This window comes from Zonotrichia albicollis, chromosome Z (genome assembly GCF_047830755.1).
Source record: "Zonotrichia albicollis isolate bZonAlb1 chromosome Z, bZonAlb1.hap1, whole genome shotgun sequence".
Taxonomy (NCBI): domain Eukaryota; kingdom Metazoa; phylum Chordata; class Aves; order Passeriformes; family Passerellidae; genus Zonotrichia; species Zonotrichia albicollis.
In genome coordinates, this window is record NC_133860.1 from 79,263,038 (window position 1) to 79,274,341 (window position 11,304).

Consider the following 11,304-nt stretch of genomic DNA (forward strand, 5'->3'; position numbering starts at 1 on the left):
AAGAGAAACCTGCCCTCCACTTTCCTTGGCTGCATCGCTTTCCCCTTCCCCAGAGCATCTCAGATGCGCTGGAACTGATGCAGGGACTCTGGCATGAAGGTTAAACCTCATGGTTTAGCTGCTGGTGTCTTTTGCATCTCAACAAGATTTCAAGACTGATGCTCAACGTGAATTTCTAATAGTTTATGCAATCAGTTCCTGGTAAATCTCAATTATTGAGGTTTGTTGAGAATTTTCTTGCTGGTGGCCTGAAATGTCCCACAGCCTCTGGTGCTGTCAGCTATCAGAGAGAGCAGAGGTGTTGCAGAAAGAAGAGTGTGAGAGTGGCAGCCAGCACATCTTCTGAAGCCCTGTCTGGCTGGCAGCACTGATAAAGGTGGGCAGGCAAGCAAAGAGAGGTTTTTCTTACTCCTATGTATTGTAGGCATGGTACTTGTAGAGAGATTACATTCTATTCCCAAGTTCAACAGTAAATGTCTTCATTACATCATCATCATCATCATCACTGTTTATGTTATGTTATGTTATGTTATATTATATTATATTTATTATATTTTTTTCCTCATCATCATCCTCATCATCATCATCACAGAAACATCTAGTTTGGAAAAGACCTCTAAGGTCACGAAGTCCAACCTTTGACTAGACATCAGGCCAATTCAGGCCTGAATTACTTAGAAAAAAATTTGGAGGCTTCTTTTAACTTAAGAAGTCAGCATTGAGAGAAACTGAATGCTCTTTCAGAAAGGAAAAGTAAAAGCTCAGCAGTGCTCAAGCAATTCTCTTGTGTTGTGTGACTTTTGTCTGGAAGCTGCAAGGTGGGGTCCAGGAGTTGAGGTTTCTTGTGTCATAGTCTGAAATTGAATAGGTATTTTACTAATTAACATGGAGTTGCCATTGTTGAGTGGCTGCTGTCAAATATATTTTTTTTTTAAATTAATTAAGAGCATTGTAAGAGCAACCAGACCTTTTCGTGACAGAGACAGCTCGAAGCTGTCAGGCAGTGCCAGATGGGCTCCTGCAACTCCGATGGAAAGCCAAGGAGAAAAAAGATTTTGTTGAACACAGCTAAAGCACCAAAAAATGTGCATCTCTATCAAATTCAGGTTGACTTCGGGGCCAGCATGAAATTAAAACCTTTAGAGAATGTCTTCATTCATGAGTTGAGGGGGTTACCTGAATTGAAGTGAAGCAACTGTTCACTGTGGCTTGATTTTTGAGTATATTTATATTCCCCTAACAAATCAAGTTCCTAAAGTGAATTTCAGTTATTAAGATATTATTCAGTAATTCAGTAATTATTCAGTTATAAAACTGAATAATTTTTAGCTGGTCGAATTTCCGGAGTTTAAAACTCACTGTGTCATATTAAAAATGAACAAAACACCCCAAACCAAAAATCAAAATCAAACTGCAGTTGTGGATTATTTAATCCTTTCAGAGCTTTTGGAATAATAGCACACAACCTGTGAGAGTGTAGCAACAATACAATTCCCACACTTCCTAGAATTATTAATGTCTTGGAATTGTTTAAAAGCTTTCAAAATAATAACACTCTTAACAAATAGTCATTATTAGTAAAGAATTATTATTAATAATTATCCTGCTTTGATTGTCATGATTTAAGATTTTAGGACATGTCCTCCTGCTGTGAGGATAGATAAGGAAAAAGATGGAAGTAAGATAAGACTTTGAGATTTTTGACCTGAATAGATGTTGATTTATTTATTTGTTTTTCCTTATGAACACTTAGCATATGTATTTATTTTCTAAACATTTGCAGTTTCAGATTACCTTTGTAAATGCCCATGATTGCAATGAAATATCATCTTTTCTTGATTTTTAAAGTAGCAAAATAATTCTTGTAACCTAATGGTTGTCAGGTTTTTTGCAGGGTATACACAACAAGTAGGAAAATGAAATGGCACAGTCCCCAGCTGGATGGTTACTCACAAAAATTCTTATTTTTTTTCAGTCCTCTTGGAGCTGGGAGAAAAATATCCCATTGCAGAATATTGCAGAGTGCTGTATTAAAAATACAGAATGAAAACTGTTTATTTCAGCGGCTCACAACTTCTTTTTAACTGTACTTGTGTTCAAAATGTGGTTAAGAGTGTGTTACTTAAGAATGAGACAGGATTCTATCCCTTAAATAATCTCTGGGCTTTCAGCCTTCTAAATTCCATGTGTATGCCTCTATATCTTAAAGCATTTAGAGAATCACTGCAATATTTAATAGTTATGATTGTAAAATCAGTAGAAAACTATTGAAACCAGAAATTATTATTTTTATACAGGAAAACATGAGAGGTAATAAAAATGGATTAAGTAACCTTTAGAAGTTATCTTTCTCTGGTATCATCAGATAAGGGCATTATAGGGGGAAAATAAGAAAAAAAATTCTCAGAAATATTTTTGCAGACATAAAACTTGGCATACATCATTCCCCTTACACTTGAATGTTCTTTGTGCTTGAACAGCACAGAATAACATAGGCTACACCAGGATTTTTGTGGGTGGTTTTAGTTTGTTTCTTTTTTTTTGGTGGTTTTTTGTTTTTTTTTTTTTTTTTTAGTTTTTTAATCACATCTTTTGTCCTAAACATTTGTACCTGGAAATTTCTTTTAGAAAATAGTTTTGGGATTTTTAAAGGTATTTTTAATTTGATTGCTTCTCATTCAAAATAATCTGTGAATAATACACACTTTCAACTCCCAGAATAAGAATCTTGATACACATTAATAAAAACACTGAGGTAAGAAATTAGTTGACTCCAGGGCTGGTTTCCTTAATGGTTCCATTACATCACAGAACATATTTTGAATTAAAGCTTGGACTTCTCAGGCTTTTTAAGGACATGTGGTTTTTTGGGGTTTTTAAATATCAAATCCTGCTCACCATGCAAGATTTTTTTTTTCACATATATCCAGAAATTCTGTAAAGTTCATTCTAGAAATACACACACATATATATATACACAAATATATATACACATATATACATATATATATACATACGTGTGTATATATATATATATATATATATATATATACATACATGCATGTGTGTGTGTGTGTGTATGTATATATATATATATATATATATATATATACACATACATATGTATATCTCCAGCTGTAGAACTACGTGGTCTTTGGGTGAATTTTTGCATACTGATTTTCCATGTACTTTTTCTGCTTAAATCCCCAAATTATTTCAGTATGCTTTTCAATTACAGGGTGGCAGGAACAAATATATCACTTGTGCCACATTTTAGGTCTTTACTCCTTTAGCTGCCAATGTTTTGCTCATCCTTGTCCAATATATATGAGGAAAAAGGAAAAAGAAAAATTAGGAGGTGGTTATTGGAAAATTTATTTTAAGAATGTGTAAGAATATTTGTATCTCATCAGGCACTGCAAATGTTTCCTCTGTTTCTGATCCTGAGCAACTGAAATATGGAAATCACTATGGCCATATCATCATTATCCACATGGACACACATAAATAATGTCCTGTACTTTTAATGTACATATTTAAGCATTCTCATTTCTCTTCTGTGATTTTGTGTTTGGTCAGCCACAAATGTTTTCTGAAGATTTCTGCAGATTTTCAGACCATGGTTACTTTTTTTGCATCACCCATGTATTTTCTTCTCTTTTTTCCTGGCATTGCATTAAGGATTTCATTCAAGTGTAATGATGATTAGAAAAAGAAGTCAACTGAAGAGCCCACCTCTAAGCATTCTGGCATGCAGAAAAATACCATAAACAGGAGATATGTAATTCAGAAGTAAATTATGTCCCATTTGGCCATCAGTTCTTTTAGAAAAAAACCCTGCTAATGTTACAATATTTTCACAAAATGGTGAAAAAAAATATGTGTCCATGCAAGCTGCAGATGTCTCAGTGTAAAAAGAGTATTTTGTTTGTATGCACAGATAGAAGCACTAAAAATGTTAATTTTTATATGTTAATTGAACATATATTCCTAATATATGTATTTTTTGAACATATTCTTACACATGTATTTTTAACATATATTCTTAACTTGAGATCTGGGTTCCAGCATATATTCTTAAGGTATGATCTCAATTTCCTAGGTGTGACTATCTGACTTTCTAGGAAAAAAGGATGACCCATTATATGACTTTTAAAAATAGAATAATTTAAAGAGAATTGTGAAATACTGTCTATAATTATGATTTATGATTGATTATAAGTTATAATCTGGATAAGTATCACATTCAATTAGGAAAACAACAGGACATATATGAATGTTAAAATCAATAATTACATTGCAGGAAACAGTATCCAAAAATTATGAGAAATAAAGTTAGTTCATATTAACATGGATTTATGAGTTTCTCTGTCCAAAATATCTTATCAAACCAGGCAAATGCATTTAATAAGAATAATAAAGTAGTGTTACTGGAAATTGACAGGACTTAACTTTGGGCTCCTCTTTATTGTCTCTGGTTTTACGTCAAGAATAACAATCTATTTGCTTGTAGCTTTCACGTTTATTTAGCTGGGAATCAAAGCTCTGATTGAAATACTGCTTTAAATAGAAACACCATTTAGATCAAAAATCTTCCTTCTTTTCTCTGCCTTGAATCAAAACCATTGGTCCATATTAGATTGTGTGGTCATCTAAAGAAAAATTTACATTGTCCATATCTTTCAAACAACAAAAAACTTTCTGAAGAAAGATTAAGTTCTGAAGAACGCCTTTGCTGCAGAATTGCAGCAACTTGTCAAAATTATAACCATTTTCACATGTTCCTGCATCAAAACTTATTTCTGTTATTTCTCTCTTGGACGATTGCATCTTCCAGTTACCCTTTGTGCTGCATCTTTTCAAGTTGCTCTGTAAATTTAGGATTTACTTCTGTAAATTTAGGATTGTTCAAGTAAATTTAGGATTTTTTTCTCAGTGCCTGGACTGCTCTGGAAGAAACAAAATCCAGATTTTTAAAAGCCTGGATGGGAGAGCCCTTGTGCTGTCTTGATCGGGACAACAGCAGCATTCCCTTTCCCTGCCTTGTGTGCAGAAGAGGTTTTTACAGATTAACTACAAAGTTTGGTGGGGGAATCTAATAGGAAATAAAAGTGCTTTTTTATGTTTTTATGTTTCTTTTTTAATTTAAAAATGCTGAAAACTCTCTGGGAGGTTTCGTTACATCTGCTGCAGGTTCTGAATTTTTTCACTGCAGCGTTTCGCCACGTGTTCCTGCAGAACCTTGGAGAAATTTCTGCATTTACTTTCCAGCAAGGAAAAAGCTCATTTGTGATTGCCCAGCATTTATTTACATTTACAGCTGAGGAATGAATATTCTTGGCTCTGTCAGGAAGTACTGATATAGCTTTGTCCGTGGCATTGTGAACTTCCCTGTGTTTGGGTAAAAGCAAGGATGAATTCTGAATAAAAAAATGTTTTTTTCCTTTGCCTGTTGTGAGCAGTAGGCTACTTCTGACATCACTACAGCTTCGGAATTATTTGCTTACTTCCATTGCCTCTGCTTTTTTGAGTAATTTTTGTTTTGAAGATTAGAAAAATTTGAGAAATACAGGCAGAGGTAACTGCATGTGAAAACCCAGAGGAGTCACCCTACAACAAAATCCCATAGGACAAAACCACACAGAGAAACTGCTCCTCCTCAGTTTTTAAGTTTTTTATCCCATTTCCGTCAGTGTTCCCTCCGAGCTGGAATGCTCCAACCATGAAGTGACTGGATGTGGCACCAATTTCTAAACACAAATATCTTCTTTTCTAAGGTTTTCACTAAAACCTTGCTGAGAAGAGGACACAGGACATATATTGGGCTGCTGCTAGGAGGAACTGCAGGAGGCATGTGAGAAGGGTTAAGGCAGATAAACTGAAATATGGAAATCATGCTGCTTGCTGGTGGGTGCAACCAGGACAAAAAATGCAGGAAAAGCAACATATAGCCTCAGACATTGCCCCTGAACAGCTGGGAACTGGCACCACTGGAATGCCCTCCCTAATTCTATCCCAGGCTTTGCATTTACTTCAATAAGAAATGTATTGTGGCTCTGTCACAGAAGGAGATGTGAATTTTATACAGTGATTTCAGCTCCAGCAGTAATCCTGGATGCAGATATACCTACTGCAAAAAGCAAAAGTACAAGCAGGACGCAGCAACCACTTGTTGGCTCATTATAGCAGTTTTTTTAATGCTTACAGCTTTGTTTTCCTCAAATCTTCATAGACATAAGTAGATTTTGTTAAATTTTCAACAGAAACAAGTGTCAAGAAGCATATCCCAGCACTCATTTTTGAGGTGATCTATACAATTGTTTTTTACAGAAATGAAGATTAGCTCAGGCCCAGTTTCTCAGCAGAGGAAATAATTCTAAAATAAATATTTGTATTCTAAATAATTCTAAAATACAGGAAAATATTTTTCAGAGGGATTAACCAGAATGCAGTGAACAAAAGGGAATTTGAACCTACTTTTGCTACATGTCAGTTCTGTGCCATAAAGATCTTACCTTCTTTACAAAGTGCTTTGAGATTTACTGATGAAAAGTACAGGAGAACAGCAGGAGAACTTTAATTATTTGATGTAATTAAGAACTTAAGAACAATGATGTAATTAAGAACTTAATGGAACTTAATGCTGTGATGATGTAACATTTGTATTTTCTTTGGCTTTTCAGTGCTTTATTTCCAGCTTTGCAAACTGATGGATAAGAGCTGAAGGAAAAATCCATTGTGAAGAAACGAATAAAATTGACATGCCTGCCTTTCAAAAATTAATAGCAGTGTTAAATCATATAGCCTGAGGTCACAGCTCTCAAACCCCTGAATCCAAAATTCTGTCTCAGAATTGCTTGACAAGCCTTGGAAATCCCATACAGGAGATTGGTAGGAACTCATAATAGCAAAAAAAGAATGGAGCAGCAGACATTAATGACATCAGCCTCAGAATGGAAATGGAGATTTTTCTGTTTAGAACCCACAGAAACCTGTGACAAAAACACAGGAGCTCAAACTGCTCCTATAGAAGCCTGGCTCTCAGCAGTGCTCTGGAAATCCATTCTCTGCACAGGTAGAATTAAGAGTCACTTTATTTGTGCCACAGCACTGGATGAGTTACCCATTGCTGACTCAATGTTCTTGCCTTTGGGATGACAAATTAGGGTGAGTTAGAATGCTGGAAGTTCATTTAATGTGAAAACTGAGCCATGGCAGCACAGAAATGCTGTAAAATATGCTGCAAAACAAATTTAAAATGACACAATGGAAGATGCTTGGCCCAACTCATTGTTTTTTGGCAATATTGGGAATCTATCCAGGACAGCACAAGATCCACTGAGCAGGGAGTTACCTCAGCTAAGTTCTTAGCTCATCAGGCCCAAGGTTGGAATTTTTTGGCAGAATCTGGTTTTATTACAACAGAAAACAAGGTTTCCCCTATTATTTCCTCATAACTAGATTAGGCAAATGGAGGGTTCGGAGATATTGGAGACAAAAGGTTTGAAACTTGCAGTTATTACACACGAAGGGAAGAAAGAATTGTAGATAGAAGACCTAGGCTACTTCTGGCATCACTACAGCTTTGGAATTATTTGCTTACTTCCATTGACTCTGCTTTTGTGATTTTACTTTTGTTTTGAAGATTAGAAAAAATTGAGAAATACGGGCAGAGGTCACTGTGTGTGAAATGCCAGAGGAGTCACCCTACAATGAAATCTCACAGGACAAAACCACACAAAGAAACTGCTCCTCCTCAGTTTTTAAGTTTCTTATTCCATTTCCCTCAGTGTTCCCTCAGAGCTGGAATGCTCCAGCCATGAAGTGACTGGATGTGGCACCAATTTCCTTACACAAATATCTTATTTTCTAAGGTTTTCATTAAAACCTTACTGAGGAGAGGACACAGCATCTGTCTTGGGCTGATTTTCACCCCCTGACTTAGGACAGGTTGGAATTCATGTGCTGGGTTTAGAGAAGCATTTGGAAGCTTTGGAAGAAGGAGGTTCAAGAGGAAAACACAGCACTGAAGTTTAGAGCAAGTTCACAGGCCTCCCATTAATTCAGCATTTCTAGCTCAAATTAAAGATTAATCCCATCTGAAGCCATGGAAGCATTTAATTATGGTTAGCCTGTATTGTGCATTCCCTTTATTCTTCAAACCTTAGATTTTACCCAAGCTAAATTAACTGAAAATCCTTAATTAGCCAAAGCTGAGCTTCAGTAGTGAGCTTAAACCTGAAAATAGGTGCTCCCCAGAAGTTAATAAACGTTTATGTGATGCAGATTTTTGCTTACAAATGTGGTTCCTGTCTCATCATGCTGCCTAGAATAAGAATGTGAGGAAGGAGGTTTCCACATTGCATTTTTTTGCCCCAATTCCCTTGCCACTCATGTTAAACCTGGCGAGCTGAGAGCTGATGAGCTTCATCTCTGTGTGGGTATCTTGGCCTAGTGGCTTTCTTTTCATGAGGAAAATGAAATTTTGGGGTATTTTGTTTGGGTTTGGTTTGGTTTGGGTCGTATTTTGTTTGTTTGTTTGGGGTTTTGTTTGTTTTTGTTGCTGTTTTGATTTGGGTATTTTTGTAATCTGAAAAAACGTAGAGGGGACTGGAATGGGGCTTTTGTAATAGGAAGCTCAGAGTCAATTACCATGACCTGGATGTGCTACAAAATGTTCAGAGATCTGTGTAAGTGATAGACGTACCTTTTAAATGCAGGCAGTTTCCCCAGCACAGGAAATTTCCCATTCTTATGCCCTGTTCTTGTAGCCCCTCATACTCCTCAGATTCTGTTCTTGGCCATCCTGTCTGTCAGTGCTGCTGCAGCAAGGCAACACAAATAATTGTTTCAACCCAACACAAATAATTTAACAACTCTCTTAGAGGATGTATTAAACTCTTCCTCACTTTTCCTGGCATTGAAACTGGTTTTACAAAACTTCCAGACACATCTCCAGCTCCCTGTCCCACAGGCACACAGAAATCACCTGGTATTACTGGGATTATCCATCCTGCAAAGGTTTCCCAGCTCTAGAACCCTGATCAGATGGGACATGATGCTTATCAAGGGCTTATCTGCTCTTCACAGCATAAAAAAAAAGCCTTTTTAGCCCAAAATAATACATGGGAGTGTCATGAGAATGGGAAGGCAGGGGCAGCTGGGAAGAGGTGGTGGTGGAAAATCTGGGATCCACCAGGGCAAGTGGAAGCCCAAAGTTTGTTACAGAACAAGAGTTAATGTATGTAAATCCCAAGAAAGGAAAATTTGGGCAGCATTTTACGTGTGCTTGTTGAGGAGCAAGATTAAAAATCTGTTCATTACAAAATGCAAAGTAAGAGAAAGCTGTAATTACCTTCCCTAGTGCTGAAAGGAAAGTGCATGAAAGTCCAGGAGAATTTACACCCTTACCTCAGGTGGAAATTACGCAGGAAAGAAGAACCAGACTCTCTGCTGGCAGTGCTACCTTCACAAAGCACAAGGCAGGGTGTAACAGCACAAACAGTGACAGGGTGTCCAGGTTTAGAGTAAATTTGGGGAAGAATCCCCCAAAGGAGCTCCGGTGGGAAAAGCAGATCCAATCAGCCCCTCCCTCCAACTGGTCCGGGAGGGAAAAATATGTCCCTGCGGAAAGGTGGAAAAAACCTGTTTATTAAACAATAAAACCAAAACAATATCAAACAATAGGACCCTTTGCCACTCTAAAAGAGATGACAAACTGAGAAAACCCCGGGTTGAAGCTCAGCTCACTCAGTCTCTGATCAGTCCCTCAGTGCTGGAATTGTTGCAGGCCAGGCCTGGCCCGGTAGGCCACAGTGGCAGCTGCCGGTGCTCTCCTGGGTGTTCAGTCCAGAGCAGTTTCAAGAGGTCCAAAGAAAAGGAAAAAAAAAAAAAAAAAAACAGTCCAGGGAACTTCTTTGCCTCAGCTAGCTAAAACTAACTAAAAAGCAAAAGAAGAGCTCTGTCTCGCTGTCTGTCCATCCGCAGACAGCACAGTCCAGGAGCAGGAATGTGGAGGAGGAGTGCAATGTCTGAAAACAAACTGTGCACTTCTTCTCTCCCCCCCCTTCACTCTCTGGAACACTCTTAAAGGTACAAAACTTATTATTCAACATAAACAGAATGAGATGATTTGGGATGAAAGCATCATATAGTCAACCCAGGACACAGGGAAAATGAAATTGCTGCCTGACCCAGAGATGGAGGTCCCTCCACCCTCCAGGCCTTGGAGGGGCTTGCAGAGATGTGAGAATCAATTCGTTGAGATCTGGAGGCCACAGCTCTCCTGCCGAGTGGCTTGGCCTGGTTTAGAATATAGTAATATAAATATATAATAATGGAAAACACAGTGTTTTCACCTGCTCAGAATAACCAGAGCTGAGGGCTCTCACTGCTGCAGGTGTTACAGGTATTCCAAAGGTTACAGGTATTCCAAATTTGTGGTTGTGCCATTTACCTGCACATTTAGCATTTTGTGCATTCATGAGGACACTGAAAGTGAAACGTGCAATAAGGCTGGCTACCAAAATCTGTGCATTTCTGGTGTGGAAATACATTTCCCTACAGAGGCAATGTTTGGTTGAAGGTTGTTTCTTGGGCTCATGGGCATGAGGTCTCACTGCTCATGTCTCCTTATTCCATATGATTTAATAACTTTACTCCATAACCTAATTTATTTTGCTGCTTTGTATCACATATCTTTCACTTCTGTCCAGTGCAAATATTTCCTTGTTGCTGGCACTGTCATGCTATGAGTGCGCTCACTACTTGGGCCCTATTTATGTTGTTTTATCCCTTCAAAGATATTGTCGTCATTTGCACTGCTGTGACTTCAGTGCTTGTTCCAAAGGGTAATTGAATTTTAGAAAAAATCATGACAAAAAACCCAATAAATTTTATTCAAACTGATCTTGCAAGGCTCATGGAATAGACATATTCTTTCAGTTAAGTCTTTTTGTACTTTTTGTACTGACAGAATTCTGAGAGATTTTTGTGAGGTGCAACTCGACCTCTAGGAGAAAATTCTGCTTAATAACACAATGTCCCTGCTGCCACTCTGCCAGCAGAGAAATAACAAATTTTCCAAAATTCACAAAGTAAACAGACCATTTAGGAATGACTGGGAGAAACTGGTGAGGGGGAAAAATCTCTTTTAAAAACATTGCAGGAGACTTTATGTTTGTATGTCGTCTAGTATAGTGATGAATAACTGTCCCACAAAAGTAGCCCAGACAGGTGCAGAGTGACAAAGATCACCAGATTTTTGTGCCTGGTTCTTCTACAAAATTTTTCCATATTGGATCA

At 37.4% G+C, this 11,304-nt stretch overlaps 1 long non-coding RNA gene across 1 annotated transcript; it reads right to left on the reverse strand.

Annotated features, from left to right (window-relative positions):
- Positions 1–1,800: 1,800 nt before the first annotated feature.
- Positions 1,801–10,017, reverse strand: LOC113459805 (uncharacterized). Its single transcript, XR_003381357.2, has 4 exons — positions 9,751–10,017; positions 9,412–9,624; positions 8,708–8,822; positions 1,801–2,025 (listed from the first exon to the last, which is right to left on the reverse strand). It is a non-coding gene; the product is annotated as an uncharacterized LOC113459805 (long non-coding RNA).
- Positions 10,018–11,304: the final 1,287 nt, after the last annotated feature.